Here is a 27463-nt window from a genome sequence, read left to right as displayed (position 1 = left end):
CCGTCTTCCAAACCGACTTCGATGTCACAACAAGTGGAGCCGCGACAACTTCCTGCTTCGCTGCCCCATACCTCTGCCAGCGGAGCTGCTCCGCTTCCTTCCAACTCTGCGGCCTCGGACCTTCCTGCTCACGTTTCGCCTCCGTGCAGTCCATGTTTGCCGGAAGCTAGTGCAGGTGTTGACCATTCCGTTTCGTCGGATGTTTCCGCAGCGACCCCGGATCCCGCATGTGGACCGGCGCGGGTGGTGTCGGATACAGAACTTGACCCTCCTACGTCACCGGCGGCTGAAGCTTCCTTGCCCGTCAGCCGACGCAAGTTACGCGTTCAGCCGAACGTTAATGCTGTTCGTAAAAAACCGAAACGTAAGGGATCCGCGGAACGGGGTAGCAGTCCCCCTCCCTCGGATGCCTCTGTCACCCCTGCTATGGACTGTGACGCTGGTGCGTCGGTGTAGGTGATTTGTTTTCTCGCTTTTCTCTCTATGGTTCAAGCATACACCTTTCTTACCTTAAATGTTAACCGTATTGAGTCCGACGTTCGCATTGCCTCTTTGCGGCAGTTTATTTACGACGCCTCTGCGGACGTAGTGTTTTTGCAGGAAGTGTTGTTTTCTGATCTCTCTCTACCTGGATTTCAAACTGCTTTTAATGTCGCGCCGGAATATTCAACAGGAACTGCTCTTTTCTTTCGAGAGGGCATTCCTATTACTGACATTGAATTCCTTGACTCTGGCCGTGGGATTGGTTGTCGTCTTTTTGATCTCCGCCTCGTTGTTTTGTATGCCCCCTCTGGTTCGGGTCACACTGTGGCTCGATCGCGCTTTTATAAAGAAGAGCTTATTTATCTTTTGCGCCAGAGTCCTCGGAGTCTCCTGCTCGGAGGCGATTTTAATTGTGTTTTACGCCCTGCAGACCAGTCCCCCAATTTTAATTATTGCCGTGATTTACATGACTTAGTTCGTACGATGCATCTGCGTGATGTTTGGGAACACAAATATCCAACCCTGGTGAAATATACGTTTTTTACCGCGTCCTCATGCAGTAGACTCGACAGATTCTATTTATCTGATTTTTTATGTGATAAAATTCTTTCTGTCGATGTTATTCCTACTAGTTTTTCTGACCATTGTGCTTTTACTGCAACTGTAAATCTTAGTCGCCAACCTGCAAAACTTTATCGTTCCCAGTGGATGTTAAATATTTCCCACCTTGCCGACAGTGCTATGGATGATGTTATAAGTGGCGTGTGGGAGCGATGTCTTCGCTCTGTCCCGCGATACCCCTCCTTGCTGGTTTGGTGGACTGCGTTTGCCAAGCCCAAGATTCGTCAGACTTTGATTTTCTACTGTGCTGCTAGGACGCGTGATTTTAAGAACACGTATGAATATTACTACTCTGTCCTGCGTGAACTATATGACGCGGCGGGTACCTCTCCACTGCGGATCCATGATGTTCGTCGTATTAAAGCCAAGCTCTTGAGCCTTAAACGACGACCGATGGATGGTCTGCGAGTTAAGTCGAAACCTCACTCTCTTGTTGAAGGTGAACTGACATCCTTGTACCACCTGCTACGGCATCAGACTCGTCGTCGTCGCTCCTTCATCTCTTCTCTTACGGTGGATGATGGGCGACAGCTTATTGCACAGGAGGAAATGGTTCGTGCTCTTCATCAGTATTACACTAGTCTATATTCTGCCGATGATTCTGGTGAGTCTCTTTCGGATGATGTCTTTGGGGATCTAACTGCGACGATCGCGCCTGACGCGAACGGCGAATTTCTCCGGGAGTTCCAGGTAGATGATGTTTTCGATTTTATTGCTCGCTCTCCGTCCAGTAAATCGCCGGGTCCAGACGGCCTGCCTAAAGAATTTTATCTCCGTTTTTGGCCTCTTTTGGGTGGCATTTTTACGCAGATTTTAAATGAGATTGTCAGGGGGATGGATGTGCCTGCCGATTTTAAAGTAGGGAAAATTGTTTTAATCCCGAAGTCCTCTGGTCGTTTATCTGCTGCCAATCTTCGTCCGCTCACATTGCTGAATTTTGACTATAAGACAGCTGCTAGAGCGCTCAATAGCCGGTTGTCTTCTCTGCTTCGGGGTGTGATTGGTGCACATCAATGTTGTTTTCATGATAGATCTATTCTGACACCAGTAGCCGAATATCGGGATGTTGTCTCGGTTGCGGCGGTTACAAACGTACATTGTGCCTTTGCCTTCCTTGATTTTTATAAGGCTTTTGATCACGTCAGTCATGTGTTTTTAGGTCGTGTTTTAGGTACAATAGGTTTTAACGCTTCATCACGTGGTGTTCTTGGCAATTTGTATAGGGGAATAACAGCTCGGGTGTCAGTCAATGGGCAGCTGACGCCGCCCATTGCTATCCGCCGCGGAGTGCCTCAGGGTAGTCCGCTCTCTATGTCTTTATTCGTATTGTCCCTGGAACCGCTGCTTCGGACTATTGCTCTCAAGCTTCAGGGTATGTCCCTCTCTGGTGGGAAGCTCTCTGTTAAGGCATATGCGGATGATGTCGTTGTTCTCCTCCGTCAACGTGATGATATCCTGTTGTTGAAAGGGGCGGTTGATGCATACTGTCGTGTCTCTGGAGCGCGTCTCAATCAGGGTAAATGTAAGTTCCTTGATATTCGAGGATTTCGCGATGCTGACGTCCCTTGGGCCACTTTTGTCGATCGCCATACGTCCTTGGGGATTATCATTGATCGGTGTCCTCTAAAAATGGCGGCTCTCAATTGGAAATCTGTCACCGAGAAGATACAGGGGGCTCTGATGGTCCATGAGCAGCGCTCTGCTACCATTTTGCAAAAAGTCAGAATTTTAGACACCTACGTTCTATGTAAAGCTTATTATGTTGCTCAGCTGTTCCCACTTCCCATGATGGTGGCGAAAAGGTTGCGCCAATTGTCTAGCAGGTTTATATGGAAGGGCCATCTATTCAAGTTACGTTACGAGGTAATGACGAAACCGCGTCTCTCCGGAGGCTTGGGCCTCTCTGACATTACTCGCAAGGCGTCTGCTTTGTACGTCCGCCGAACGACTCTAATTGTTACGCAAGAAGTGACTTCAATTACATCCAGGCTTTTTACTGTTGTGCGTCCGGCGAGCCTTGCTCCACCTGTCGATGTCGGACGCCTAAATTTTAAGTTGAAACACATTCGGGAATTTTACATTGCGGTGAGTTACCTCGGTGACGTCTTCTTGCGGCGACCGGTGCCAACGACCAAGGGCTTGATTGCCCGCTGGGAGGGGCTGGCCGGTCCCAATCCAATAGAACTGGCGTCTCCATCTGTGTCCTGGAGGAACGTCTGGAAGAACGTTAGTCTGCCGATCCACTCTATGGCCGTGGCGTCCACGTGGTATAGGGTAATAAATAATTTGGTTCCCACCAATGTACGACTGCACCGTATTGGTCTTTCTGACACGGACACCTGTACTCGGTGTGGTCTCCTGGATACCCTTGAACATCGATTCACCTGCTGTGGGCATCTTGCTAATTGGCGTTGGCTCAGGAAACAACTTGCTTTTGTCACTAGGTCTGCTGAAGCCGCTTATACTATTGACATCATCGTCCGGCCCGATTCTTCCTTTTTTCCGCGGACGAAGCTCCATACCGTCATGTGGTTGATTGGCCATTTCGTACATTTTGTCAACAGTTGTCATGAAGAGGATGGACACCTAGCGTTTCGGCAGTACATGCTTACTGCTTACTGGCAGCGCTTGCGATTGCCAGGCCTCCGAGATGATTTTGCCAATATGCTTAGCCTGACATTTGAAAGAGAGGGTGTTGGCTAAGGTCACCTGTGTGAGCCATTTTCTTTTATACTGTTTCTGGATTTCCCGCCTTTATATATGTTTCTTCTCTACACCAGGACTGAAGTTTTCGTGTTTTAATCTTTATTTCAGTCAGCAGTCTACATTATATAGCCATGTTTTAGGATTTAAAAAAAAAAAAAAAAAAAAAGGGTATGATTCCTGCTTCGGGTGCAGGAGGTCCCGGGTTCAAATCCCGGACGAGCCCTTGCGTTTTGTACAACGGTGTGGTAACAAATCGCATGGCGGCGGCTGTTTCGCGCATTTCCAGGCCTCCAAGTCAGCGCTAAAATCCGACAACCAGTTCTGAAACCGTTTCATGTTTCATTTGAGCCATGTGCACCCTGCTGATGGAACGTTTGAAGTTGATTTAAATGGTCACAGTAGAGATCGTAGCAAGTGTCTTGCTGAGTGCGACGAAAACGGGTTTCCGCCCGCAATCGAGCCGGGGACCTTCTGCGTGTTAGGCACGGCGCCTGGGCTCGGCGGCAGCTGCTGCTCTTTCCTTCCTTACGAGATACCGTCGATTCGCGCAGTTGAAAAAAAAAAAAAAAAAAAAAAGTCGTAGAGCATTCGACTGCAGATCGAGAGGTCCCCGGTTCAATCCCGGGTGCCCCCTTCATTTTTCAGTATCTCGAAAAAACAAATGACAAAATAATAAAAGAAAAAAAAAAAAAGGGGTATGATTCCTGCTTAGGGTGCAGGAGGTCCCGGGTTCAAATCCCGGACGAGCCCTAGCGTTTTGTGCAAACTGATCGCACGTCAGTGGCTGAGTCAGCGCAAAAAGCTCGCCGTCAATATCAAATGAATTTCTTATTCGATGTGAGCAATTGACACTCGGGTCCGACGCGTGAAGGCGATTACGAAGGTTTCGGGTACAGATGGTAGCAGATGCATGTTAGTACGTCTTGCTTAAAGTGATGAAAAAGTGTTTCCGCCCGGGATCGAACCGGGGACCTTCTGCGTGTTAGGCAGACGTGATAACCGCTACACCACGGAAACTGCTTGTGTGCATCTTACTTCACAGACAACTTGTAGTGATGTTGCCATCGTAACTAAAAAATTCAATAAATGTGGTACTTGCAAAACGAAGGGACATGCAGCAGATCCACACACGACGTGGCTCATTGGAGGACAATACGACATAGGCAGGAAAATACTGTTCCCGCCCGGGATCGAACCGGGGACCTTCTGCGTGTGAAGCAGACGTGATAACCGCTACACTACGGAAACGACGGACCCCAGGAGTCCATCCTTGTTCACTCGAACTTGCCTCAGACTTTCTCTCGTCCGCGAATGCACACACGACAGTTCTTTTGTCAGCCTGGAACCCATCACAGCCGAGGGCTCAAGAAGTCTTCGGGGTGCTCGAGAGGGTGTCTGCCGTAGCACCCCTAACGAGATAGCGGCGTTTCGCGCAGTCGTTATTGCAAGTCATATCAGCAAAAGCAATCACTTTCTCAGCAGCAGGCAGTGCGAGCCCAGCGGCAGCTCTACATGAAGGTACCAGTAGCCCAGGAAGGCCGCCGACCGCGGGAATTCGCACCGCCCCCATCCCGCCAGCGTACACGAGACTTCCAGGGCACCCTGGACGACATCGAGGGACTGGAATAATTGGCATTCGCCGTGTCACAGGGCTCGTTGGTCTAGGGGTATGATTCCTGCTTAGGGTGCAGGAGGTCCCGGGTTCAAATCCCGGACGAGCCCTAGCGTTTTGTGCAAACTGATCGCACGTCAGTGGCTGAGTCAGCGCAAAAAGCTCGCCGTCAATATCAAATGAATTTCTTATTCGATGTGAGCAATTGACACTCGGGTCCGACGCGTGAAGGCGATTACGAAGGTTTCGGGTACAGATGGTAGCAGATGCATGTTAGTACGTCTTGCTTAAAGTGATGAAAAAGTGTTTCCGCCCGGGATCGAACCGGGGACCTTCTGCGTGTTAGGCAGACGTGATAACCGCTACACCACGGAAACTGCTTGTGTGCACCTTACTTCACAGACAACTTGTAGTGATGTTGCCATCGTAACTAAAAAATTCAATAAATGTGGTACTTGCAAAACGAAGGGACATGCAGCAGATCCACACACGACGTGGCTCATTGGAGGACAATACGACATAGGCAGGAAAATACTGTTCCCGCCCGGGATCGAACCGGGGATCTCCTGCGTGTGAAGCAGACGTGATAACCGCTACACTACGGAAACGACGGACCCCAGGAGTCCATCCTTGTTCACTCGAACTTGCCTCAGACTTTCTCTCGTCCGCGAATGCACACACGACAGTTCTTTTGTCAGCCTGGAACCCATCACAGCCGAGGGCTCAAGAAGTCTTCGGGGTGCTCGAGAGGGTGTCTGCCGTAGCACCCCTAACGAGATAGCGGCGTTTCGCGCAGTCGTTATTGCAAGTCATATCAGCAAAAGCAATCACTTTCTCAGCAGCAGGCAGTGCGAGCCCAGCGGCAGCTCTACATGAAGGTACCAGTAGCCCAGGAAGGCCGCCGACCGCGGGAATTCGCACCGCCCCCATCCCGCCAGCGTACACGAGACTTCCAGGGCACCCTGGACGACATCGAGGGACTGGAATAATTGGCATTCGCCGTGTCACAGGGCTCGTTGGTCTAGGGGTATGATTCCTGCTTAGGGTGCAGGAGGTCCCGGGTTCAAATCGCGGACGAGCCCTAGCGTTTTGTGCAAACTGATCGCACGTCAGTGGCTGAGTCAGCGCAAAAAGCTCGCCGTCAATATCAAATGAATTTCTTATTCGATGTGAGCAATTGACACTCGGGTCCGACGCGTGAAGGCGATTACGAAGGTTTCGGGTACAGATGGTAGCAGATGCATGTTAGTACGTCTTGCTTAAAGTGATGAAAAAGTGTTTCCGCCCGGGATCGAACCGGGGACCTTCTGCGTGTTGGGCAGACGTGATAACCGCTACACCACGGAAACTGCTTGTGTGCACCTTACTTCACAGACAACTTGTAGTGATGTTGCCATGGTAACTAAAAAATTCAATAAATGTGGTACTTGCAAAACGAAGGGACATGCAGCAGATCCACACACGACGTGGCTCATTGGAGGACAATACGACATAGGCAGGAAAATACTGTTCCCGCCCGGGACCGAACCGGGGACATTCTGCGTGTGAAGCTGACGTGATAACCGCTACACTACGGAAACGACGGACCCCAGGAGTCCATCCTTGTTCACTCGAACTTGCCTCAGACTTTCTCTCGTCCGCGAATGCACACACGAGAGTTCTTTTGTCAGCCTGGAACCCATCACAGCCGAGGGCTCAAGAAGTCTTCGGGGTGCTCGAGAGGGTGTCTGCCGTAGCACCCCTAACGAGATAGCGGCGTTTCGCGCAGTCGTTATTGCAAGTCATATCAGCAAAAGCAATCACTTTCTCAGCAGCAGGCAGTGCGAGCCCAGCGGCAGCTCTACATGAAGGTACCAGTAGCCCAGGAAGGCCGCCGACCGCGGGAATTCGCACCGCCCCCATCCCGCCAGCGTACACGAGACTTCCAGGGCACCCTGGACGACATCGAGGGACTGGAATAATTGGCATTCGCCGTGTCACAGGGCTCGTTGGTTTAGGGGTATGATTCCTGCTTAGGGTGCAGGAGGTCCCGGGTTCAAATCGCGGACGAGCCCTAGCGTTTTGTGCAAACTGATCGCACGTCAGTGGCTGAGTCAGCGCAAAAAGCTCGCCGTCAATATCAAATGAATTTCTTATTCGATGTGAGCAATTGACACTCGGGTCCGACGCGTGAAGGCGATTACGAAGGTTTCGGGTACAGATGGTAGCAGATGCATGTTAGTACGTCTTGCTTAAAGTGATGAAAAAGTGTTTCCGCCCGGGATCGAACCGGGGACCTTCTGCGTGTTAGGCAGACGTGATAACCGCTACACCACGGAAACTGCTTGTGTGCACCTTACTTCACAGACAACTTGTAGTGATGTTGCCATCGTAACTAAAAAATTCAATAAATGTGGTACTTGCAAAACGAAGGGACATGCAGCAGATCCACACACGACGTGGCTCATTGGAGGACAATACGACATAGGCAGGAAAATACTGTTCCCGCCCGGGACCGAACCGGGGACATTCTGCGTGTGAAGCAGACGTGATAACCGCTACACTACGGAAACGACGGACCCCAGGAGTCCATCCTTGTTCACTCGAACTTGCCTCAGACTTTCTCTCGTCCGCGAATGCACACACGACAGTTCTTTTGTCAGCCTGGAACCCATCACAGCCGAGGGCTCAAGAAGTCTTCGGGGTGCTCGAGAGGGTGTCTGCCGTAGCACCCCTAACGAGATAGCGGCGTTTCGCGCAGTCGTTATTGCAAGTCATATCAGCAAAAGCAATCACTTTCTCAGCAGCAGGCAGTGCGAGCCCAGCGGCAGCTCTACATGAAGGTACCAGTAGCCCAGGAAGGCCGCCGACCGCGGGAATTCGCACCGCCCCCATCCCGCCAGCGTACACGAGACTTCCAGGGCACCCTGGACGACATCGAGGGACTGGAATAATTGGCATTCGCCGTGTCACAGGGCTCGTTGGTCTAGGGGTATGATTCCTGCTTAGGGTGCAGGAGGTCCCGGGTTCAAATCCCGGACGAGCCCTAGCGTTTTGTGCAAACTGATCGCACGTCAGTGGCTGAGTCAGCGCAAAAAGCTCGCCGTCAATATCAAATGAATTTCTTATTCGATGTGAGCAATTGACACTCGGGTCCGACGCGTGAAGGCGATTACGAAGGTTTCGGGTACAGATGGTAGCAGATGCATGTTAGTACGTCTTGCTTAAAGTGATGAAAAAGTGTTTCCGCCCGGGATCGAACCGGAGACCTTCTGCGTGTTAGGCAGACGTGATAACCGCTACACCACGGAAACTGCTTGTGTGCACCTTACTTCACAGACAACTTGTAGTGATGTTGCCATCGTAACTAAAAAATTCAATAAATGTGGTACTTGCAAAACGAAGGGACATGCAGCAGATCCACACACGACGTGGCTCATTGGAGGACAATACGACATAGGCAGGAAAATACTGTTCCCGCCCGGGATCGAACCGGGGACCTTCTGCGTGTGAAGCAGACGTGATAACCGCTACACTACGGAAACGACGGACCCTAGGAGTCCATCCTTGTTCACTCGAACTTGCCTCAGACTTTCTCTCGTCCGCGAATGCACACACGACAGTTCTTTTGTCAGCCTGGAACCCATCACAGCCGAGGGCTCAAGAAGTCTTCGGGGTGCTCGAGAGGGTGTCTGCCGTAGCACCCCTAACGAGATAGCGGCGTTTCGCGCAGTCGTTATTGCAAGTCATATCAGCAAAAGCAATCACTTTCTCAGCAGCAGGCAGTGCGAGCCCAGCGGCAGCTCTACATGAAGGTACCAGTAGCCCAGGAAGGCCGCCGACCGCGGGAATTCGCACCGCCCCCATCCCGCCAGCGTACACGAGACTTCCAGGGCACCCTGGACGACATCGAGGGACTGGAATAATTGGCATTCGCCGTGTCACAGGGCTCGTTGGTCTAGGGGTATGATTCCTGCTTAGGGTGCAGGAGGTCCCGGGTTCAAATCCCGGACGAGCCCTAGCGTTTTGTGCAAACTGATCGCACGTCAGTGGCTGAGTCAGCGCAAAAAGCTCGCCGTCAATATCAAATGAATTTCTTATTCGATGTGAGCAATTGACACTCGGGTCCGACGCGTGAAGGCGATTACGAAGGTTTCGGGTACAGATGGTAGCAGATGCATGTTAGTACGTCTTGCTTAAAGTGATGAAAAAAGTGTTTCCGCCCGGGATCGAACCGGGGACCTTCTGCGTGTTAGGCAGACGTGATAACCGCTACACCACGGAAACTGCTTGTGTGCACCTTACTTCACAGACAACTTGTAGTGATGTTGCCATCGTAACTAAAAAATTCAATAAATGTGGTACTTGCAAAACGAAGGGACATGCAGCAGATCCACACACGACGTGGCTCATTGGAGGACAATACGACATAGGCAGGAAAATACTGTTCCCGCCCGGGATCGAACCGGGGACCTTCTGCGTGTGAAGCAGACGTGATAACCGCTACACTACGGAAACGACGGACCCTAGGAGTCCATCCTTGTTCACTCGAACTTGCCTCAGACTTTCTCTCGTCCGCGAATGCACACACGACAGTTCTTTTGTCAGCCTGGAACCCATCACAGCCGAGGGCTCAAGAAGTCTTCGGGGTGCTCGAGAGGGTGTCTGCCGTAGCACCCCTAACGAGATAGCGGCGTTTCGCGCAGTCGTTATTGCAAGTCATATCAGCAAAAGCAATCACTTTCTCAGCAGCAGGCAGTGCGAGCCCAGCGGCAGCTCTACATGAAGGTACCAGTAGCCCAGGAAGGCCGCCGACCGCGGGAATTCGCACCGCCCCCATCCCGCCAGCGTACACGAGACTTCCAGGGCACCCTGGACGACATCGAGGGACTGGAATAATTGGCATTCGCCGTGTCACAGGGCTCGTTGGTCTAGGGGTATGATTCCTGCTTAGGGTGCAGGAGGTCCCGGGTTCAAATCCCGGACGAGCCCTAGCGTTTTGTGCAAACTGATCGCACGTCAGTGGCTGAGTCAGCGCAAAAAGCTCGCCGTCAATATCAAATGAATTTCTTATTCGATGTGAGCAATTGACACTCGGGTCCGACGCGTGAAGGCGATTACGAAGGTTTCGGGTACAGATGGTAGCAGATGCATGTTAGTACGTCTTGCTTAAAGTGATGAAAAAGTGTTTCCGCCCGGGATCGAACCGGGGACCTTCTGCGTGTTAGGCAGACGTGATAACCGCTACACCACGGAAACTGCTTGTGTGCACCTTACTTCACAGACAACTTGTAGTGATGTTGCCATCGTAACTAAAAAATTCAATAAATGTGGTACTTGCAAAACGAAGGGACATGCAGCAGATCCACACACGACGTGGCTCATTGGAGGACAATACGACATAGGCAGGAAAATACTGTTCCCGCCCGGGATCGAACCGGGGACCTTCTGCGTGTGAAGCAGACGTGATAACCGCTACACTACGGAAACGACGGACCCCAGGAGTCCATCCTTGTTCACTCGAACTTGCCTCAGACTTTCTCTCGTCCGCGAATGCACACACGACAGTTCTTTTGTCAGCCTGGAACCCATCACAGCCGAGGGCTCAAGAAGTCTTCGGGGTGCTCGAGAGGGTGTCTGCCGTAGCACCCCTAACGAGATAGCGGCGTTTCGCGCAGTCGTTATTGCAAGTCATATCAGCAAAAGCAATCACTTTCTCAGCAGCAGGCAGTGCGAGCCCAGCGGCAGCTCTACATGAAGGTACCAGTAGCCCAGGAAGGCCGCCGACCGCGGGAATTCGCACCGCCCCCATCCCGCCAGCGTACACGAGACTTCCAGGGCACCCTGGACGACATCGAGGGACTGGAATAATTGGCATTCGCCGTGTCACAGGGCTCGTTGGTCTAGGGGTATGATTCCTGCTTAGGGTGCAGGAGGTCCCGGGTTCAAATCCCGGACGAGCCCTAGCGTTTTTTGTGCAAACTGATCGCACGTCAGTGGCTGAGTCAGCGCAAAAAGCTCGCCGTCAATATCAAATGAATTTCTTATTCGATGTGAGCAATTGACACTCGGGTCCGACGCGTGAAGGCGATTACGAAGGTTTCGGGTACAGATGGTAGCAGATGCATGTTAGTACGTCTTGCTTAAAGTGATGAAAAAGTGTTTCCGCCCGGGATCGAACCGGGGACCTTCTGCGTGTTAGGCAGACGTGATAACCGCTACACCACGGAAACTGCTTGTGTGCACCTTACTTCACAGACAACTTGTAGTGATGTTGCCATCGTAACTAAAAAATTCAATAAATGTGGTACTTGCAAAACGAAGGGACATGCAGCAGATCCACACACGACGTGGCTCATTGGAGGACAATACGACATAGGCAGGAAAATACTGTTCCCGCCCGGGATCGAACCGGGGACCTTCTGCGTGTGAAGCAGACGTGATAACCGCTACACTACGGAAACGACGGACCCCAGGAGTCCATCCTTGTTCACTCGAACTTGCCTCAGACTTTCTCTCGTCCGCGAATGCACACACGACAGTTCTTTTGTCAGCCTGGAACCCATCACAGCCGAGGGCTCAAGAAGTCTTCGGGGTGCTCGAGAGGGTGTCTGCCGTAGCACCCCTAACGAGATAGCGGCGTTTCGCGCAGTCGTTATTGCAAGTCATATCAGCAAAAGCAATCACTTTCTCAGCAGCAGGCAGTGCGAGCCCAGCGGCAGCTCTACATGAAGGTACCAGTAGCCCAGGAAGGCCGCCGACCGCGGGAATTCGCACCGCCCCCATCCCGCCAGCGTACACGAGACTTCCAGGGCACCCTGGACGACATCGAGGGACTGGAATAATTGGCATTCGCCGTGTCACAGGGCTCGTTGGTCTAGGGGTATGATTCCTGCTTAGGGTGCAGGAGGTCCCGGGTTCAAATCCCGGACGAGCCCTAGCGTTTTGTGCAAACTGATCGCACGTCAGTGGCTGAGTCAGCGCAAAAAGCTCGCCGTCAATATCAAATGAATTTCTTATTCGATGTGAGCAATTGACACTCGGGTCCGACGTGTGAAGGCGATTACGAAGGTTTCGGGTACAGATGGTAGCAGATGCATGTTAGTACGTCTTGCTTAAAGTGATGAAAAGGTGTTTCCGCCCGGGATCGAACCGAGGACCTTCTGCGTGTTAGGCAGACGTGATAACCGCTACACCACGGAAACTGCTTGTGTGCACCTTACTTCACAGACAACTTGTAGTGATGTTGCCATCGTAACTAAAAAATTCAATAAATGTGGTACTTGCAAAACGAAGGGACATGCAGCAGATCCACACACGACGTGGCTCATTGGAGGACAATACGACATAGGCAGGAAAATACTGTTCCCGCCCGGGATGGAACCGGGGACCTTCTGCGTGTGAAGCAGACGTGATAACCGCTACACTACGGAAACGACGGACCCTAGGAGTCCATCCTTGTTCACTCGAACTTGCCTCAGACTTTCTCTCGTCCGCGAATGCACACACGACAGTTCTTTTGTCAGCCTGGAACCCATCACAGCCGAGGGCTCAAGAAGTCTTCGGGGTGCTCGAGAGGGTGTCTGCCGTAGCACCCCTAACGAGATAGCGGCGTTTCGCGCAGTCGTTATTGCAAGTCATATCAGCAAAAGCAATCACTTTCTCAGCAGCAGGCAGTGCGAGCCCAGCGGCAGCTCTACATGAAGGTACCAGTAGCCCAGGAAGGCCGCCGACCGCGGGAATTCGCACCGCCCCCATCCCGCCAGCGTACACGAGACTTCCAGGGCACCCTGGACGACATCGAGGGACTGGAATAATTGGCATTCGCCGTGTCACAGGGCTCGTTGGTCTAGGGGTATGATTCCTGCTTAGGGTGCAGGAGGTCCCGGGTTCAAATCCCGGACGAGCCCTAGCGTTTTGTGCAAACTGATCGCACGTCAGTGGCTGAGTCAGCGCAAAAAGCTCGCCGTCAATATCAAATGAATTTCTTATTCGATGTGAGCAATTGACACTCGGGTCCGACGCGTGAAGGCGATTACGAAGGTTTCGGGTACAGATGGTAGCAGATGCATGTTAGTACGTCTTGCTTAAAGTGTTGAAAAAGTGTTTCCGCCCGGGATCGAACCGGGGACCTTCTGCGTGTTAGGCAGACGTGATAACCGCTACACCACGGAAACTGCTTGTGTGCACCTTACTTCACAGACAACTTGTAGTGATGTTGCCATCGTAACTAAAAAATTCAATAAATGTGGTACTTGCAAAACGAAGGGACATGCAGCAGATCCACACACGACGTGGCTCATTGGAGGACAATACGACATAGGCAGGAAAATACTGTTCCCGCCCGGGATCGAACCGGGGACCTTCTGCGTGTGAAGCAGACGTGATAACCGCTACACTACGGAAACGACGGACCCCAGGAGTCCATCCTTGTTCACTCGAACTTGCCTCAGACTTTCTCTCGTCCGCGAATGCACACACGACAGTTCTTTTGTCAGCCTGGAACCCATCACAGCCGAGGGCTCAAGAAGTCTTCGGGGTGCTCGAGAGGGTGTCTGCCGTAGCACCCCTAACGAGATAGCGGCGTTTCGCGCAGTCGTTATTGCAAGTCATATCAGCAAAAGCAATCACTTTCTCAGCAGCAGGCAGTGCGAGCCCAGCGGCAGCTCTACATGAAGGTACCAGTAGCCCAGGAAGGCCGCCGACCGCGGGAATTCGCACCGCCCCCATCCCGCCAGCGTACACGAGACTTCCAGGGCACCCTGGACGACATCGAGGGACTGGAATAATTGGCATTCGCCGTGTCACAGGGCTCGTTGGTCTAGGGGTATGATTCCTGCTTAGGGTGCAGGAGGTCCCGGGTTCAAATCCCGGACGAGCCCTAGCGTTTTGTGCAAACTGATCGCACGTCAGTGGCTGAGTCAGCGCAAAAAGCTCGCCGTCAATATCAAATGAATTTCTTATTCGATGTGAGCAATTGACACTCGGGTCCGACGCGTGAAGGCGATTACGAAGGTTTCGGGTACAGATGGTAGCAGATGCATGTTAGTACGTCTTGCTTAAAGTGTTGAAAAAGTGTTTCCGCCCGGGATCGAACCGGGGACCTTCTGCGTGTTAGGCAGACGTGATAACCGCTACACCACGGAAACTGCTTGTGTGCACCTTACTTCACAGACAACTTGTAGTGATGTTGCCATCGTAACTAAAAAATTCAATAAATGTGGTACTTGCAAAACGAAGGGACATGCAGCAGATCCACACACGACGTGGCTCATTGGAGGACAATACGACATAGGCAGGAAAATACTGTTCCCGCCCGGGATCGAACCGGGGACCTTCTGCGTGTGAAGCAGACGTGATAACCGCTACACTACGGAAACGACGGACCCTAGGAGTCCATCCTTGTTCACTCGAACTTGCCTCAGACTTTCTCTCGTCCGCGAATGCACACACGACAGTTCTTTTGTCAGCCTGGAACCCATCACAGCCGAGGGCTCAAGAAGTCTTCGGGGTGCTCGAGAGGGTGTCTGCCGTAGCACCCCTAACGAGATAGCGGCATTTCGCGCAGTCGTTATTGCAAGTCATATCAGCAAAAGCAATCACTTTCTCAGCAGCAGGCAGTGCGAGCCCAGCGGCAGCTCTACATGAAGGTACCAGTAGCCCAGGAAGGCCGCCGACCGCGGGAATTCGCACCGCCCCCATCCCGCCAGCGTACACGAGACTTCCAGGGCACCCTGGACGACATCGAGGGACTGGAATAATTGGCATTCGCCGTGTCACAGGGCTCGTTGGTCTAGGGGTATGATTCCTGCTTAGGGTGCAGGAGGTCCCGGGTTCAAATCCCGGACGAGCCCTAGCGTTTTGTGCAAACTGATCGCACGTCAGTGGCTGAGTCAGCGCAAAAAGCTCGCCGTCAATATCAAATGAATTTCTTATTCGATGTGAGCAATTGACACTCGGGTCCGACGCGTGAAGGCGATTACGAAGGTTTCGGGTACAGATGGTAGCAGATGCATGTTAGTACGTCTTGCTTAAAGTGTTGAAAAAGTGTTTCCGCCCGGGATCGAACCGGGGACCTTCTGCGTGTTAGGCAGACGTGATAACCGCTACACCACGGAAACTGCTTGTGTGCACCTTACTTCACAGACAACTTGTAGTGATGTTGCCATCGTAACTAAAAAATTCAATAAATGTGGTACTTGCAAAACGAAGGGACATGCAGCAGATCCACACACGACGTGGCTCATTGGAGGACAATACGACATAGGCAGGAAAATACTGTTCCCGCCCGGGATCGAACCGGGGACCTTCTGCGTGTGAAGCAGACGTGATAACCGCTACACTACGGAAACGACGGACCCCAGGAGTCCATCCTTGTTCACTCGAACTTGCCTCAGACTTTCTCTCGTCCGCGAATGCACACACGACAGTTCTTTTGTCAGCCTGGAACCCATCACAGCCGAGGGCTCAAGAAGTCTTCGGGGTGCTCGAGAGGGTGTCTGCCGTAGCACCCCTAACGAGATAGCGGCGTTTCGCGCAGTCGTTATTGCAAGTCATATCAGCAAAAGCAATCACTTTCTCAGCAGCAGGCAGTGCGAGCCCAGCGGCAGCTCTACATGAAGGTACCAGTAGCCCAGGAAGGCCGCCGACCGCGGGAATTCGCACCGCCCCCATCCCGCCAGCGTACACGAGACTTCCAGGGCACCCTGGACGACATCGAGGGACTGGAATAATTGGCATTCGCCGTGTCACAGGGCTCGTTGGTCTAGGAGTATGATTCCTGCTTAGGGTGCAGGAGGTCCCGGGTTCAAATCCCGGACGAGCCCTAGCGTTTTGTGCAAACTGATCGCACGTCAGTGGCTGAGTCAGCGCAAAAAGCTCGCCGTCAATATCAAATGAATTTCTTATTCGATGTGAGCAATTGACACTCGGGTCCGACGCGTGAAGGCGATTACGAAGGTTTCGGGTACAGATGGTAGCAGATGCATGTTAGTACGTCTTGCTTAAAGTGTTGAAAAAGTGTTTCCGCCCGGGATCGAACCGGGGACCTTCTGCGTGTTAGGCAGACGTGATAACCGCTACACCACGGAAACTGCTTGTGTGCACCTTACTTCACAGACAACTTGTAGTGATGTTGCCATCGTAACTAAAAAATTCAATAAATGTGGTACTTGCAAAACGAAGGGACATGCAGCAGATCCACACACGACGTGGCTCATTGGAGGACAATACGACATAGGCAGGAAAATACTGTTCCCGCCCGGGATCGAACCGGGGACCTTCTGCGTGTGAAGCAGACGTGATAACCGCTACACTACGGAAACGACGGACCCCAGGAGTCCATCCTTGTTCACTCGAACTTGCCTCAGACTTTCTCTCGTCCGCGAATGCACACACGACAGTTCTTTTGTCAGCCTGGAACCCATCACAGCCGAGGGCTCAAGAAGTCTTCGGGGTGCTCGAGAGGGTGTCTGCCGTAGCACCCCTAACGAGATAGCGGCGTTTCGCGCAGTCGTTATTGCAAGTCATATCAGCAAAAGCAATCACTTTCTCAGCAGCAGGCAGTGCGAGCCCAGCGGCAGCTCTACATGAAGGTACCAGTAGCCCAGGAAGGCCGCCGACCGCGGGAATTCGCACCGCCCCCATCCCGCCAGCGTACACGAGACTTCCAGGGCACCCTGGACGACATCGAGGGACTGGAATAATTGGCATTCGCCGTGTCACAGGGCTCGTTGGTCTAGGGGTATGATTCCTGCTTAGGGTGCAGGAGGTCCCGGGTTCAAATCCCGGACGAGCCCTAGCGTTTTGTGCAAACTGATCGCACGTCAGTGGCTGAGTCAGCGCAAAAAGCTCGCCGTCAATATCAAATGAATTTCTTATTCGATGTGAGCAATTGACACTCGGGTCCGACGCGTGAAGGCGATTACGAAGGTTTCGGGTACAGATGGTAGCAGATGCATGTTAGTACGTCTTGCTTAAAGTGTTGAAAAAGTGTTTCCGCCCGGGATCGAACCGGGGACCTTCTGCGTGTTAGGCAGACGTGATAACCGCTACACCACGGAAACTGCTTGTGTGCACCTTACTTCACAGACAACTTGTAGTGATGTTGCCATCGTAACTAAAAAATTCAATAAATGTGGTACTTGCAAAACGAAGGGACATGCAGCAGATCCACACACGACGTGGCTCATTGGAGGACAATACGACATAGGCAGGAAAATACTGTTCCCGCCCGGGATCGAACCGGGGACCTTCTGCGTGTGAAGCAGACGTGATAACCGCTACACTACGGAAACGACGGACCCTAGGAGTCCATCCTTGTTCACTCGAACTTGCCTCAGACTTTCTCTCGTCCGCGAATGCACACACGACAGTTCTTTTGTCAGCCTGGAACCCATCACAGCCGAGGGCTCAAGAAGTCTTCGGGGTGCTCGAGAGGGTGTCTGCCGTAGCACCCCTAACGAGATAGCGGCGTTTCGCGCAGTCGTTATTGCAAGTCATATCAGCAAAAGCAATCACTTTCTCAGCAGCAGGCAGTGCGAGCCCAGCGGCAGCTCTACATGAAGGTACCAGTAGCCCAGGAAGGCCGCCGACCGCGGGAATTCGCACCGCCCCCATCCCGCCAGCGTACACGAGACTTCCAGGGCACCCTGGACGACATCGAGGGACTGGAATAATTGGCATTCGCCGTGTCACAGGGCTCGTTGGTCTAGGGGTATGATTCCTGCTTAGGGTGCAGGAGGTCCCGGGTTCAAATCCCGGACGAGCCCTAGCGTTTTGTGCAAACTGATCGCACGTCAGTGGCTGAGTCAGCGCAAAAAGCTCGCCGTCAATATCAAATGAATTTCTTATTCGATGTGAGCAATTGACACTCGGGTCCGACGCGTGAAGGCGATTACGAAGGTTTCGGGTACAGATGGTAGCAGATGCATGTTAGTACGTCTTGCTTAAAGTGTTGAAAAAGTGTTTCCGCCCGGGATCGAACCGGGGACCTTCTGCGTGTTAGGCAGACGTGATAACCGCTACACCACGGAAACTGCTTGTGTGCACCTTACTTCACAGACAACTTGTAGTGATGTTGCCATCGTAACTAAAAAATTCAATAAATGTGGTACTTGCAAAACGAAGGGACATGCAGCAGATCCACACACGACGTGGCTCATTGGAGGACAATACGACATAGGCAGGAAAATACTGTTCCCGCCCGGGATCGAACCGGGGACCTTCTGCGTGTGAAGCAGACGTGATAACCGCTACACTACGGAAACGACGGACCCCAGGAGTCCATCCTTGTTCACTCGAACTTGCCTCAGACTTTCTCTCGTCCGCGAATGCACACACGACAGTTCTTTTGTCAGCCTGGAACCCATCACAGCCGAGGGCTCAAGAAGTCTTCGGGGTGCTCGAGAGGGTGTCTGCCGTAGCACCCCTAACGAGATAGCGGCGTTTCGCGCAGTCGTTATTGCAAGTCATATCAGCAAAAGCAATCACTTTCTCAGCAGCAGGCAGTGCGAGCCCAGCGGCAGCTCTACATGAAGGTACCAGTAGCCCAGGAAGGCCGCCGACCGCGGGAATTCGCACCGCCCCCATCCCGCCAGCGTACACGAGACTTCCAGGGCACCCTGGACGACATCGAGGGACTGGAATAATTGGCATTCGCCGTGTCCCAGGGCTCGTTGGTCTAGGGGTATGATTCCTGCTTAGGGTGCAGGAGGTCCCGGGTTCAAATCCCGGACGAGCCCTAGCGTTTTGTGCAAACTGATCGCACGTCAGTGGCTGAGTCAGCGCAAAAAGCTCGCCGTCAATATCAAATGAATTTCTTATTCGATGTGAGCAATTGACACTCGGGTCCGACGCGTGAAGGCGATTACGAAGGTTTCGGGTACAGATGGTAGCAGATGCATGTTAGTACGTCTTGCTTAAAGTGTTGAAAAAGTGTTTCCGCCCGGGATCGAACCGGGGACCTTCTGCGTGTTAGGCAGACGTGATAACCGCTACACCACGGAAACTGCTTGTGTGCACCTTACTTCACAGACAACTTGTAGTGATGTTGCCATCGTAACTAAAAAATTCAATAAATGTGGTACTTGCAAAACGAAGGGACATGCAGCAGATCCACACACGACGTGGCTCATTGGAGGACAATACGACATAGGCAGGAAAATACTGTTCCCGCCCGGGATCGAACCGGGGACCTTCTGCGTGTGAAGCAGACGTGATAACCGCTACACTACGGAAACGACGGACCCTAGGAGTCCATCCTTGTTCACTCGAACTTGCCTCAGACTTTCTCTCGTCCGCGAATGCACACACGACAGTTCTTTTGTCAGCCTGGAACCCATCACAGCCGAGGGCTCAAGAAGTCTTCGGGGTGCTCGAGAGGGTGTCTGCCGTAGCACCCCTAACGAGATAGCGGCGTTTCGCGCAGTCGTTATTGCAAGTCATATCAGCAAAAGCAATCACTTTCTCAGCAGCAGGCAGTGCGAGCCCAGCGGCAGCTCTACATGAAGGTACCAGTAGCCCAGGAAGGCCGCCGACCGCGGGAATTCGCACCGCCCCCATCCCGCCAGCGTACACGAGACTTCCAGGGCACCCTGGACGACATCGAGGGACTGGAATAATTGGCATTCGCCGTGTCACAGGGCTCGTTGGTCTAGGGGTATGATTCCTGCTTAGGGTGCAGGAGGTCCCGGGTTCAAATCCCGGACGAGCCCTAGCGTTTTGTGCAAACTGATCGCACGTCAGTGGCTGAGTCAGCGCAAAAAGCTCGCCGTCAATATCAAATGAATTTCTTATTCGATGTGAGCAATTGACACTCGGGTCCGACGCGTGAAGGCGATTACGAAGGTTTCGGGTACAGATGGTAGCAGATGCATGTTAGTACGTCTTGCTTAAAGTGTTGAAAAAGTGTTTCCGCCCGGGATCGAACCGGGGACCTTCTGCGTGTTAGGCAGACGTGATAACCGCTACACCACGGAAACTGCTTGTGTGCACCTTACTTCACAGACAACTTGTAGTGATGTTGCCATCGTAACTAAAAAATTCAATAAATGTGGTACTTGCAAAACGAAGGGACATGCAGCAGATCCACACACGACGTGGCTCATTGGAGGACAATACGACATAGGCAGGAAAATACTGTTCCCGCCCGGGATCGAACCGGGGACCTTCTGCGTGTGAAGCAGACGTGATAACCGCTACACTACGGAAACGACGGACCCTAGGAGTCCATCCTTGTTCACTCGAACTTGCCTCAGACTTTCTCTCGTCCGCGAATGCACACACGACAGTTCTTTTGTCAGCCTGGAACCCATCACAGCCGAGGGCTCAAGAAGTCTTCGGGGTGCTCGAGAGGGTGTCTGCCGTAGCACCCCTAACGAGATAGCGGCGTTTCGCGCAGTCGTTATTGCAAGTCATATCAGCAAAAGCAATCACTTTCTCAGCAGCAGGCAGTGCGAGCCCAGCGGCAGCTCTACATGAAGGTACCAGTAGCCCAGGAAGGCCGCCGACCGCGGGAATTCGCACCGCCCCCATCCCGCCAGCGTACACGAGACTTCCAGGGCACCCTGGACGACATCGAGGGACTGGAATAATTGGCATTCGCCGTGTCACAGGGCTCGTTGGTCTAGGGGTATGATTCCTGCTTAGGGTGCAGGAGGTCCCGGGTTCAAATCCCGGACGAGCCCTAGCGTTTTGTGCAAACTGATCGCACGTCAGTGGCTGAGTCAGCGCAAAAAGCTCGCCGTCAATATCAAATGAATTTCTTATTCGATGTGAGCAATTGACACTCGGGTCCGACGCGTGAAGGCGATTACGAAGGTTTCGGGTACAGATGGTAGCAGATGCATGTTAGTACGTCTTGCTTAAAGTGTTGAAAAAGTGTTTCCGCCCGGGATCGAACCGGGGACCTTCTGCGTGTTAGGCAGACGTGATAACCGCTACACCACGGAAACTGCTTGTGTGCACCTTACTTCACAGACAACTTGTAGTGATGTTGCCATCGTAACTAAAAAATTCAATAAATGTGGTACTTGCAAAACGAAGGGACATGCAGCAGATCCACACACGACGTGGCTCATTGGAGGACAATACGACATAGGCAGGAAAATACTGTTCCCGCCCGGGATCGAACCGGGGACCTTCTGCGTGTGAAGCAGACGTGATAACCGCTACACTACGGAAACGACGGACCCCAGGAGTCCATCCTTGTTCACTCGAACTTGCCTCAGACTTTCTCTCGTCCGCGAATGCACACACGACAGTTCTTTTGTCAGCCTGGAACCCATCACAGCCGAGGGCTCAAGAAGTCTTCGGGGTGCTCGAGAGGGTGTCTGCCGTAGCACCCCTAACGAGATAGCGGCGTTTCGCGCAGTCGTTATTGCAAGTCATATCAGCAAAAGCAATCACTTTCTCAGCAGCAGGCAGTGCGAGCCCAGCGGCAGCTCTACATGAAGGTACCAGTAGCCCAGGAAGGCCGCCGACCGCGGGAATTCGCACCGCCCCCATCCCGCCAGCGTACACGAGACTTCCAGGGCACCCTGGACGACATCGAGGGACTGGAATAATTGGCATTCGCCGTGTCACAGGGCTCGTTGGTTTAGGGGTATGATTCCTGCTTAGGGTGCAGGAGGTCCCGGGTTCAAATCGCGGACGAGCCCTAGCGTTTTGTGCAAACTGATCGCACGTCAGTGGCTGAGTCAGCGCAAAAAGCTCGCCGTCAATATCAAATGAATTTCTTATTCGATGTGAGCAATTGACACTCGGGTCCGACGCGTGAAGGCGATTACGAAGGTTTCGGGTACAGATGGTAGCAGATGCATGTTAGTACGTCTTGCTTAAAGTGATGAAAAAGTGTTTCCGCCCGGGATCGAACCGGGGACCTTCTGCGTGTTAGGCAGACGTGATAACCGCTACACCACGGAAACTGCTTGTGTGCACCTTACTTCACAGACAACTTGTAGTGATGTTGCCATCGTAACTAAAAAATTCAATAAATGTGGTACTTGCAAAACGAAGGGACATGCAGCAGATCCACACACGACGTGGCTCATTGGAGGACAATACGACATAGGCAGGAAAATACTGTTCCCGCCCGGGACCGAACCGGGGACATTCTGCGTGTGAAGCAGACGTGATAACCGCTACACTACGGAAACGACGGACCCCAGGAGTCCATCCTTGTTCACTCGAACTTGCCTCAGACTTTCTCTCGTCCGCGAATGCACACACGACAGTTCTTTTGTCAGCCTGGAACCCATCACAGCCGAGGGCTCAAGAAGTCTTCGGGGTGCTCGAGAGGGTGTCTGCCGTAGCACCCCTAACGAGATAGCGGCGTTTCGCGCAGTCGTTATTGCAAGTCATATCAGCAAAAGCAATCACTTTCTCAGCAGCAGGCAGTGCGAGCCCAGCGGCAGCTCTACATGAAGGTACCAGTAGCCCAGGAAGGCCGCCGACCGCGGGAATTCGCACCGCCCCCATCCCGCCAGCGTACACGAGACTTCCAGGGCACCCTGGACGACATCGAGGGACTGGAATAATTGGCATTCGCCGTGTCACAGGGCTCGTTGGTCTAGGGGTATGATTCCTGCTTAGGGTGCAGGAGGTCCCGGGTTCAAATCCCGGACGAGCCCTAGCGTTTTGTGCAAACTGATCGCACGTCAGTGGCTGAGTCAGCGCAAAAAGCTCGCCGTCAATATCAAATGAATTTCTTATTCGATGTGAGCAATTGACACTCGGGTCCGACGCGTGAAGGCGATTACGAAGGTTTCGGGTACAGATGGTAGCAGATGCATGTTAGTACGTCTTGCTTAAAGTGTTGAAAAAGTGTTTCCGCCCGGGATCGAACCGGGGACCTTCTGCGTGTTAGGCAGACGTGATAACCGCTACACCACGGAAACTGCTTGTGTGCACCTTACTTCACAGACAACTTGTAGTGATGTTGCCATCGTAACTAAAAAATTCAATAAATGTGGTACTTGCAAAACGAAGGGACATGCAGCAGATCCACACACGACGTGGCTCATTGGAGGACAATACGACATAGGCAGGAAAATACTGTTCCCGCCCGGGATCGAACCGGGGACCTTCTGCGTGTGAAGCAGACGTGATAACCGCTACACTACGGAAACGACGGACCCCAGGAGTCCATCCTTGTTCACTCGAACTTGCCTCAGACTTTCTCTCGTCCGCGAATGCACACACGACAGTTCTTTTGTCAGCCTGGAACCCATCACAGCCGAGGGCTCAAGAAGTCTTCGGGGTGCTCGAGAGGGTGTCTGCCGTAGCACCCCTAACGAGATAGCGGCGTTTCGCGCAGTCGTTATTGCAAGTCATATCAGCAAAAGCAATCACTTTCTCAGCAGCAGGCAGTGCGAGCCCAGCGGCAGCTCTACATGAAGGTACCAGTAGCCCAGGAAGGCCGCCGACCGCGGGAATTCGCACCGCCCCCATCCCGCCAGCGTACACGAGACTTCCAGGGCACCCTGGACGACATCGAGGGACTGGAATAATTGGCATTCGCCGTGTCCCAGGGCTCGTTGGTCTAGGGGTATGATTCCTGCTTAGGGTGCAGGAGGTCCCGGGTTCAAATCCCGGACGAGCCCTAGCGTTTTGTGCAAACTGATCGCACGTCAGTGGCTGAGTCAGCGCAAAAAGCTCGCCGTCAATATCAAATGAATTTCTTATTCGATGTGAGCAATTGACACTCGGGTCCGACGCGTGAAGGCGATTACGAAGGTTTCGGGTACAGATGGTAGCAGATGCATGTTAGTACGTCTTGCTTAAAGTGTTGAAAAAGTGTTTCCGCCCGGGATCGAACCGGGGACCTTCTGCGTGTTAGGCAGACGTGATAACCGCTACACCACGGAAACTGCTTGTGTGCACCTTACTTCACAGACAACTTGTAGTGATGTTGCCATCGTAACTAAAAAATTCAATAAATGTGGTACTTGCAAAACGAAGGGACATGCAGCAGATCCACACACGACGTGGCTCATTGGAGGACAATACGACATAGGCAGGAAAATACTGTTCCCGCCCGGGATCGAACCGGGGACCTTCTGCGTGTGAAGCAGACGTGATAACCGCTACACTACGGAAACGACGGACCCTAGGAGTCCATCCTTGTTCACTCGAACTTGCCTCAGACTTTCTCTCGTCCGCGAATGCACACACGACAGTTCTTTTGTCAGCCTGGAACCCATCACAGCCGAGGGCTCAAGAAGTCTTCGGGGTGCTCGAGAGGGTGTCTGCCGTAGCACCCCTAACGAGATAGCGGCGTTTCGCGCAGTCGTTATTGCAAGTCATATCAGCAAAAGCAATCACTTTCTCAGCAGCAGGCAGTGCGAGCCCAGCGGCAGCTCTACATGAAGGTACCAGTAGCCCAGGAAGGCCGCCGACCGCGGGAATTCGCACCGCCCCCATCCCGCCAGCGTACACGAGACTTCCAGGGCACCCTGGACGACATCGAGGGACTGGAATAATTGGCATTCGCCGTGTCACAGGGCTCGTTGGTCTAGGGGTATGATTCCTGCTTAGGGTGCAGGAGGTCCCGGGTTCAAATCCCGGACGAGCCCTAGCGTTTTGTGCAAACTGATCGCACGTCAGTGGCTGAGTCAGCGCAAAAAGCTCGCCGTCAATATCAAATGAATTTCTTATTCGATGTGAGCAATTGACACTCGGGTCCGACGCGTGAAGGCGATTACGAAGGTTTCGGGTACAGATGGTAGCAGATGCATGTTAGTACGTCTTGCTTAAAGTGTTGAAAAAGTGTTTCCGCCCGGGATCGAACCGGGGACCTTCTGCGTGTTAGGCAGACGTGATAACCGCTACACCACGGAAACTGCTTGTGTGCACCTTACTTCACAGACAACTTGTAGTGATGTTGCCATCGTAACTAAAAAATTCAATAAATGTGGTACTTGCAAAACGAAGGGACATGCAGCAGATCCACACACGACGTGGCTCATTGGAGGACAATACGACATAGGCAGGAAAATACTGTTCCCGCCCGGGATCGAACCGGGGACCTTCTGCGTGTGAAGCAGACGTGATAACCGCTACACTACGGAAACGACGGACCCCAGGAGTCCATCCTTGTTCACTCGAACTTGCCTCAGACTTTCTCTCGTCCGCGAATGCACACACGACAGTTCTTTTGTCAGCCTGGAACCCATCACAGCCGAGGGCTCAAGAAGTCTTCGGGGTGCTCGAGAGGGTGTCTGCCGTAGCACCCCTAACGAGATAGCGGCGTTTCGCGCAGTCGTTATTGCAAGTCATATCAGCAAAAGCAATCACTTTCTCAGCAGCAGGCAGTGCGAGCCCAGCGGCAGCTCTACATGAAGGTACCAGTAGCCCAGGAAGGCCGCCGACCGCGGGAATTCGCACCGCCCCCATCCCGCCAGCGTACACGAGACTTCCAGGGCACCCTGGACGACATCGAGGGACTGGAATAATTGGCATTCGCCGTGTCCCAGGGCTCGTTGGTCTAGGGGTATGATTCCTGCTTAGGGTGCAGGAGGTCCCGGGTTCAAATCCCGGACGAGCCCTAGCGTTTTGTGCAAACTGATCGCACGTCAGTGGCTGAGTCAGCGCAAAAAGCTCGCCGTCAATATCAAATGAATTTCTTATTCGATGTGAGCAATTGACACTCGGGTCCGACGCGTGAAGGCGATTACGAAGGTTTCGGGTACAGATGGTAGCAGATGCATGTTAGTACGTCTTGCTTAAAGTGATGAAAAAGTGTTTCCGCCCGGGATCGAACCGGGGACCTTCTGCGTGTTAGGCAGACGTGATAACCGCTACACCACGGAAACTGCTTGTGTGCACCTTACTTCACAGACAACTTGTAGTGATGTTGCCATCGTAACTAAAAAATTCAATAAATGTGGTACTTGCAAAACGAAGGGACATGCAGCAGATCCACACACGACGTGGCTCATTGGAGGACAATACGACATAGGCAGGAAAATACTGTTCCCGCCCGGGATCGAACCGGGGACCTTCTGCGTGTGAAGCAGACGTGATAACCGCTACACTACGGAAACGACGGACCCTAGGAGTCCATCCTTGTTCACTCGAACTTGCCTCAGACTTTCTCTCGTCCGCGAATGCACACACGACAGTTCTTTTGTCAGCCTGGAACCCATCACAGCCGAGGGCTCAAGAAGTCTTCGGGGTGCTCGAGAGGGTGTCTGCCGTAGCACCCCTAACGAGATAGCGGCGTTTCGCGCAGTCGTTATTGCAAGTCATATCAGCAAAAGCAATCACTTTCTCAGCAGCAGGCAGTGCGAGCCCAGCGGCAGCTCTACATGAAGGTACCAGTAGCCCAGGAAGGCCGCCGACCGCGGGAATTCGCACCGCCCCCATCCCGCCAGCGTACACGAGACTTCCAGGGCACCCTGGACGACATCGAGGGACTGGAATAATTGGCATTCGCCGTGTCACAGGGCTCGTTGGTCTAGGGGTATGATTCCTGCTTAGGGTGCAGGAGGTCCCGGGTTCAAATCCCGGACGAGCCCTAGCGTTTTGTGCAAACTGATCGCACGTCAGTGGCTGAGTCAGCGCAAAAAGCTCGCCGTCAATATCAAATGAATTTCTTATTCGATGTGAGCAATTGACACTCGGGTCCGACGCGTGAAGGCGATTACGAAGGTTTCGGGTACAGATGGTAGCAGATGCATGTTAGTACGTCTTGCTTAAAGTGTTGAAAAAGTGTTTCCGCCCGGGATCGAACCGGGGACCTTCTGCGTGTTAGGCAGACGTGATAACCGCTACACCACGGAAACTGCTTGTGTGCACCTTACTTCACAGACAACTTGTAGTGATGTTGCCATCGTAACTAAAAAATTCAATAAATGTGGTACTTGCAAAACGAAGGGACATGCAGCAGATCCACACACGACGTGGCTCATTGGAGGACAATACGACATAGGCAGGAAAATACTGTTCCCGCCCGGGATCGAACCGGGGACCTTCTGCGTGTGAAGCAGACGTGATAACCGCTACACTACGGAAACGACGGACCCCAGGAGTCCATCCTTGTTCACTCGAACTTGCCTCAGA

At 52.6% G+C, this 27463-nt stretch overlaps 71 non-coding genes across 71 annotated transcripts; 23 read left to right on the top strand and 48 right to left on the bottom strand.

Annotated features, from left to right (window-relative positions):
- Nucleotides 1–4754: 4754 nt before the first annotated feature.
- On the bottom strand, nucleotides 4755–4827 carry Trnav-aac. The gene has a single exon. It is a non-coding gene; the product is annotated as a tRNA-Val (tRNA).
- A 158-nt stretch (nucleotides 4828–4985) lies between these two features.
- Nucleotides 4986–5058, bottom strand: Trnav-cac. Its single transcript has one exon. It is a non-coding gene; the product is annotated as a tRNA-Val (tRNA).
- A 402-nt stretch (nucleotides 5059–5460) lies between these two features.
- On the top strand, nucleotides 5461–5532 carry Trnap-agg. The gene has a single exon. It is a non-coding gene; the product is annotated as a tRNA-Pro (tRNA).
- Nucleotides 5533–5726: 194 nt separating this feature from the next.
- On the bottom strand, nucleotides 5727–5799 carry Trnav-aac. Its single transcript has one exon. It is a non-coding gene; the product is annotated as a tRNA-Val (tRNA).
- A 158-nt stretch (nucleotides 5800–5957) lies between these two features.
- On the bottom strand, nucleotides 5958–6030 carry Trnav-cac. Its single transcript has one exon. It is a non-coding gene; the product is annotated as a tRNA-Val (tRNA).
- A 402-nt stretch (nucleotides 6031–6432) lies between these two features.
- On the top strand, nucleotides 6433–6504 carry Trnap-agg. Its single transcript has one exon. It is a non-coding gene; the product is annotated as a tRNA-Pro (tRNA).
- Nucleotides 6505–6698: 194 nt separating this feature from the next.
- On the bottom strand, nucleotides 6699–6771 carry Trnav-aac. Its single transcript has one exon. It is a non-coding gene; the product is annotated as a tRNA-Val (tRNA).
- A 158-nt stretch (nucleotides 6772–6929) lies between these two features.
- On the bottom strand, nucleotides 6930–7002 carry Trnav-cac. The gene has a single exon. It is a non-coding gene; the product is annotated as a tRNA-Val (tRNA).
- Nucleotides 7003–7404: 402 nt separating this feature from the next.
- On the top strand, nucleotides 7405–7476 carry Trnap-agg. The gene has a single exon. It is a non-coding gene; the product is annotated as a tRNA-Pro (tRNA).
- Nucleotides 7477–7670: 194 nt separating this feature from the next.
- On the bottom strand, nucleotides 7671–7743 carry Trnav-aac. Its single transcript has one exon. It is a non-coding gene; the product is annotated as a tRNA-Val (tRNA).
- Nucleotides 7744–7901: 158 nt separating this feature from the next.
- Nucleotides 7902–7974, bottom strand: Trnav-cac. Its single transcript has one exon. It is a non-coding gene; the product is annotated as a tRNA-Val (tRNA).
- Nucleotides 7975–8376: 402 nt separating this feature from the next.
- Nucleotides 8377–8448, top strand: Trnap-agg. Its single transcript has one exon. It is a non-coding gene; the product is annotated as a tRNA-Pro (tRNA).
- A 194-nt stretch (nucleotides 8449–8642) lies between these two features.
- On the bottom strand, nucleotides 8643–8715 carry Trnav-aac. The gene has a single exon. It is a non-coding gene; the product is annotated as a tRNA-Val (tRNA).
- Nucleotides 8716–8873: 158 nt separating this feature from the next.
- Trnav-cac lies at nucleotides 8874–8946 on the bottom strand. Its single transcript has one exon. It is a non-coding gene; the product is annotated as a tRNA-Val (tRNA).
- Nucleotides 8947–9348: 402 nt separating this feature from the next.
- Nucleotides 9349–9420, top strand: Trnap-agg. The gene has a single exon. It is a non-coding gene; the product is annotated as a tRNA-Pro (tRNA).
- Nucleotides 9421–9615: 195 nt separating this feature from the next.
- On the bottom strand, nucleotides 9616–9688 carry Trnav-aac. The gene has a single exon. It is a non-coding gene; the product is annotated as a tRNA-Val (tRNA).
- A 158-nt stretch (nucleotides 9689–9846) lies between these two features.
- Trnav-cac lies at nucleotides 9847–9919 on the bottom strand. Its single transcript has one exon. It is a non-coding gene; the product is annotated as a tRNA-Val (tRNA).
- A 402-nt stretch (nucleotides 9920–10321) lies between these two features.
- Nucleotides 10322–10393, top strand: Trnap-agg. Its single transcript has one exon. It is a non-coding gene; the product is annotated as a tRNA-Pro (tRNA).
- Nucleotides 10394–10587: 194 nt separating this feature from the next.
- Nucleotides 10588–10660, bottom strand: Trnav-aac. Its single transcript has one exon. It is a non-coding gene; the product is annotated as a tRNA-Val (tRNA).
- Nucleotides 10661–10818: 158 nt separating this feature from the next.
- Nucleotides 10819–10891, bottom strand: Trnav-cac. The gene has a single exon. It is a non-coding gene; the product is annotated as a tRNA-Val (tRNA).
- A 402-nt stretch (nucleotides 10892–11293) lies between these two features.
- Nucleotides 11294–11365, top strand: Trnap-agg. Its single transcript has one exon. It is a non-coding gene; the product is annotated as a tRNA-Pro (tRNA).
- Nucleotides 11366–11561: 196 nt separating this feature from the next.
- Nucleotides 11562–11634, bottom strand: Trnav-aac. Its single transcript has one exon. It is a non-coding gene; the product is annotated as a tRNA-Val (tRNA).
- Nucleotides 11635–11792: 158 nt separating this feature from the next.
- On the bottom strand, nucleotides 11793–11865 carry Trnav-cac. The gene has a single exon. It is a non-coding gene; the product is annotated as a tRNA-Val (tRNA).
- A 402-nt stretch (nucleotides 11866–12267) lies between these two features.
- Nucleotides 12268–12339, top strand: Trnap-agg. Its single transcript has one exon. It is a non-coding gene; the product is annotated as a tRNA-Pro (tRNA).
- A 194-nt stretch (nucleotides 12340–12533) lies between these two features.
- Nucleotides 12534–12606, bottom strand: Trnav-aac. The gene has a single exon. It is a non-coding gene; the product is annotated as a tRNA-Val (tRNA).
- A 158-nt stretch (nucleotides 12607–12764) lies between these two features.
- Trnav-cac lies at nucleotides 12765–12837 on the bottom strand. The gene has a single exon. It is a non-coding gene; the product is annotated as a tRNA-Val (tRNA).
- A 402-nt stretch (nucleotides 12838–13239) lies between these two features.
- On the top strand, nucleotides 13240–13311 carry Trnap-agg. The gene has a single exon. It is a non-coding gene; the product is annotated as a tRNA-Pro (tRNA).
- A 194-nt stretch (nucleotides 13312–13505) lies between these two features.
- On the bottom strand, nucleotides 13506–13578 carry Trnav-aac. Its single transcript has one exon. It is a non-coding gene; the product is annotated as a tRNA-Val (tRNA).
- A 158-nt stretch (nucleotides 13579–13736) lies between these two features.
- Nucleotides 13737–13809, bottom strand: Trnav-cac. The gene has a single exon. It is a non-coding gene; the product is annotated as a tRNA-Val (tRNA).
- A 402-nt stretch (nucleotides 13810–14211) lies between these two features.
- On the top strand, nucleotides 14212–14283 carry Trnap-agg. The gene has a single exon. It is a non-coding gene; the product is annotated as a tRNA-Pro (tRNA).
- A 194-nt stretch (nucleotides 14284–14477) lies between these two features.
- Trnav-aac lies at nucleotides 14478–14550 on the bottom strand. Its single transcript has one exon. It is a non-coding gene; the product is annotated as a tRNA-Val (tRNA).
- A 158-nt stretch (nucleotides 14551–14708) lies between these two features.
- Trnav-cac lies at nucleotides 14709–14781 on the bottom strand. Its single transcript has one exon. It is a non-coding gene; the product is annotated as a tRNA-Val (tRNA).
- Nucleotides 14782–15183: 402 nt separating this feature from the next.
- Trnap-agg lies at nucleotides 15184–15255 on the top strand. The gene has a single exon. It is a non-coding gene; the product is annotated as a tRNA-Pro (tRNA).
- Nucleotides 15256–15449: 194 nt separating this feature from the next.
- On the bottom strand, nucleotides 15450–15522 carry Trnav-aac. Its single transcript has one exon. It is a non-coding gene; the product is annotated as a tRNA-Val (tRNA).
- A 158-nt stretch (nucleotides 15523–15680) lies between these two features.
- Trnav-cac lies at nucleotides 15681–15753 on the bottom strand. The gene has a single exon. It is a non-coding gene; the product is annotated as a tRNA-Val (tRNA).
- Nucleotides 15754–16155: 402 nt separating this feature from the next.
- Trnap-agg lies at nucleotides 16156–16227 on the top strand. The gene has a single exon. It is a non-coding gene; the product is annotated as a tRNA-Pro (tRNA).
- Nucleotides 16228–16421: 194 nt separating this feature from the next.
- Trnav-aac lies at nucleotides 16422–16494 on the bottom strand. Its single transcript has one exon. It is a non-coding gene; the product is annotated as a tRNA-Val (tRNA).
- A 158-nt stretch (nucleotides 16495–16652) lies between these two features.
- On the bottom strand, nucleotides 16653–16725 carry Trnav-cac. Its single transcript has one exon. It is a non-coding gene; the product is annotated as a tRNA-Val (tRNA).
- Nucleotides 16726–17127: 402 nt separating this feature from the next.
- Nucleotides 17128–17199, top strand: Trnap-agg. The gene has a single exon. It is a non-coding gene; the product is annotated as a tRNA-Pro (tRNA).
- A 194-nt stretch (nucleotides 17200–17393) lies between these two features.
- Trnav-aac lies at nucleotides 17394–17466 on the bottom strand. Its single transcript has one exon. It is a non-coding gene; the product is annotated as a tRNA-Val (tRNA).
- A 158-nt stretch (nucleotides 17467–17624) lies between these two features.
- Trnav-cac lies at nucleotides 17625–17697 on the bottom strand. The gene has a single exon. It is a non-coding gene; the product is annotated as a tRNA-Val (tRNA).
- A 402-nt stretch (nucleotides 17698–18099) lies between these two features.
- Nucleotides 18100–18171, top strand: Trnap-agg. The gene has a single exon. It is a non-coding gene; the product is annotated as a tRNA-Pro (tRNA).
- Nucleotides 18172–18365: 194 nt separating this feature from the next.
- Trnav-aac lies at nucleotides 18366–18438 on the bottom strand. The gene has a single exon. It is a non-coding gene; the product is annotated as a tRNA-Val (tRNA).
- A 158-nt stretch (nucleotides 18439–18596) lies between these two features.
- On the bottom strand, nucleotides 18597–18669 carry Trnav-cac. The gene has a single exon. It is a non-coding gene; the product is annotated as a tRNA-Val (tRNA).
- A 402-nt stretch (nucleotides 18670–19071) lies between these two features.
- On the top strand, nucleotides 19072–19143 carry Trnap-agg. Its single transcript has one exon. It is a non-coding gene; the product is annotated as a tRNA-Pro (tRNA).
- A 194-nt stretch (nucleotides 19144–19337) lies between these two features.
- Nucleotides 19338–19410, bottom strand: Trnav-aac. The gene has a single exon. It is a non-coding gene; the product is annotated as a tRNA-Val (tRNA).
- Nucleotides 19411–19568: 158 nt separating this feature from the next.
- Trnav-cac lies at nucleotides 19569–19641 on the bottom strand. Its single transcript has one exon. It is a non-coding gene; the product is annotated as a tRNA-Val (tRNA).
- A 402-nt stretch (nucleotides 19642–20043) lies between these two features.
- On the top strand, nucleotides 20044–20115 carry Trnap-agg. The gene has a single exon. It is a non-coding gene; the product is annotated as a tRNA-Pro (tRNA).
- A 194-nt stretch (nucleotides 20116–20309) lies between these two features.
- On the bottom strand, nucleotides 20310–20382 carry Trnav-aac. Its single transcript has one exon. It is a non-coding gene; the product is annotated as a tRNA-Val (tRNA).
- Nucleotides 20383–20540: 158 nt separating this feature from the next.
- Nucleotides 20541–20613, bottom strand: Trnav-cac. Its single transcript has one exon. It is a non-coding gene; the product is annotated as a tRNA-Val (tRNA).
- A 402-nt stretch (nucleotides 20614–21015) lies between these two features.
- On the top strand, nucleotides 21016–21087 carry Trnap-agg. The gene has a single exon. It is a non-coding gene; the product is annotated as a tRNA-Pro (tRNA).
- A 194-nt stretch (nucleotides 21088–21281) lies between these two features.
- Nucleotides 21282–21354, bottom strand: Trnav-aac. Its single transcript has one exon. It is a non-coding gene; the product is annotated as a tRNA-Val (tRNA).
- Nucleotides 21355–21512: 158 nt separating this feature from the next.
- On the bottom strand, nucleotides 21513–21585 carry Trnav-cac. Its single transcript has one exon. It is a non-coding gene; the product is annotated as a tRNA-Val (tRNA).
- Nucleotides 21586–21987: 402 nt separating this feature from the next.
- Trnap-agg lies at nucleotides 21988–22059 on the top strand. Its single transcript has one exon. It is a non-coding gene; the product is annotated as a tRNA-Pro (tRNA).
- A 194-nt stretch (nucleotides 22060–22253) lies between these two features.
- Trnav-aac lies at nucleotides 22254–22326 on the bottom strand. Its single transcript has one exon. It is a non-coding gene; the product is annotated as a tRNA-Val (tRNA).
- Nucleotides 22327–22484: 158 nt separating this feature from the next.
- Trnav-cac lies at nucleotides 22485–22557 on the bottom strand. The gene has a single exon. It is a non-coding gene; the product is annotated as a tRNA-Val (tRNA).
- A 402-nt stretch (nucleotides 22558–22959) lies between these two features.
- On the top strand, nucleotides 22960–23031 carry Trnap-agg. The gene has a single exon. It is a non-coding gene; the product is annotated as a tRNA-Pro (tRNA).
- A 194-nt stretch (nucleotides 23032–23225) lies between these two features.
- Nucleotides 23226–23298, bottom strand: Trnav-aac. The gene has a single exon. It is a non-coding gene; the product is annotated as a tRNA-Val (tRNA).
- A 158-nt stretch (nucleotides 23299–23456) lies between these two features.
- Nucleotides 23457–23529, bottom strand: Trnav-cac. Its single transcript has one exon. It is a non-coding gene; the product is annotated as a tRNA-Val (tRNA).
- Nucleotides 23530–23931: 402 nt separating this feature from the next.
- Trnap-agg lies at nucleotides 23932–24003 on the top strand. The gene has a single exon. It is a non-coding gene; the product is annotated as a tRNA-Pro (tRNA).
- A 194-nt stretch (nucleotides 24004–24197) lies between these two features.
- Nucleotides 24198–24270, bottom strand: Trnav-aac. Its single transcript has one exon. It is a non-coding gene; the product is annotated as a tRNA-Val (tRNA).
- Nucleotides 24271–24428: 158 nt separating this feature from the next.
- On the bottom strand, nucleotides 24429–24501 carry Trnav-cac. The gene has a single exon. It is a non-coding gene; the product is annotated as a tRNA-Val (tRNA).
- A 402-nt stretch (nucleotides 24502–24903) lies between these two features.
- Nucleotides 24904–24975, top strand: Trnap-agg. The gene has a single exon. It is a non-coding gene; the product is annotated as a tRNA-Pro (tRNA).
- A 194-nt stretch (nucleotides 24976–25169) lies between these two features.
- On the bottom strand, nucleotides 25170–25242 carry Trnav-aac. Its single transcript has one exon. It is a non-coding gene; the product is annotated as a tRNA-Val (tRNA).
- Nucleotides 25243–25400: 158 nt separating this feature from the next.
- Nucleotides 25401–25473, bottom strand: Trnav-cac. The gene has a single exon. It is a non-coding gene; the product is annotated as a tRNA-Val (tRNA).
- A 402-nt stretch (nucleotides 25474–25875) lies between these two features.
- Nucleotides 25876–25947, top strand: Trnap-agg. The gene has a single exon. It is a non-coding gene; the product is annotated as a tRNA-Pro (tRNA).
- Nucleotides 25948–26141: 194 nt separating this feature from the next.
- Trnav-aac lies at nucleotides 26142–26214 on the bottom strand. Its single transcript has one exon. It is a non-coding gene; the product is annotated as a tRNA-Val (tRNA).
- A 158-nt stretch (nucleotides 26215–26372) lies between these two features.
- Nucleotides 26373–26445, bottom strand: Trnav-cac. The gene has a single exon. It is a non-coding gene; the product is annotated as a tRNA-Val (tRNA).
- A 402-nt stretch (nucleotides 26446–26847) lies between these two features.
- Nucleotides 26848–26919, top strand: Trnap-agg. Its single transcript has one exon. It is a non-coding gene; the product is annotated as a tRNA-Pro (tRNA).
- A 194-nt stretch (nucleotides 26920–27113) lies between these two features.
- On the bottom strand, nucleotides 27114–27186 carry Trnav-aac. Its single transcript has one exon. It is a non-coding gene; the product is annotated as a tRNA-Val (tRNA).
- A 158-nt stretch (nucleotides 27187–27344) lies between these two features.
- Nucleotides 27345–27417, bottom strand: Trnav-cac. The gene has a single exon. It is a non-coding gene; the product is annotated as a tRNA-Val (tRNA).
- Between the last annotated feature and the right edge of the window lie 46 nt (nucleotides 27418–27463).

Source organism: Schistocerca piceifrons, unplaced genomic scaffold, assembly GCF_021461385.2.
Source record: "Schistocerca piceifrons isolate TAMUIC-IGC-003096 unplaced genomic scaffold, iqSchPice1.1 HiC_scaffold_538, whole genome shotgun sequence".
In the NCBI taxonomy this organism is placed as follows: domain Eukaryota; kingdom Metazoa; phylum Arthropoda; class Insecta; order Orthoptera; family Acrididae; genus Schistocerca; species Schistocerca piceifrons.
This window is presented reverse-complemented; position numbering and strand designations above follow the sequence as displayed.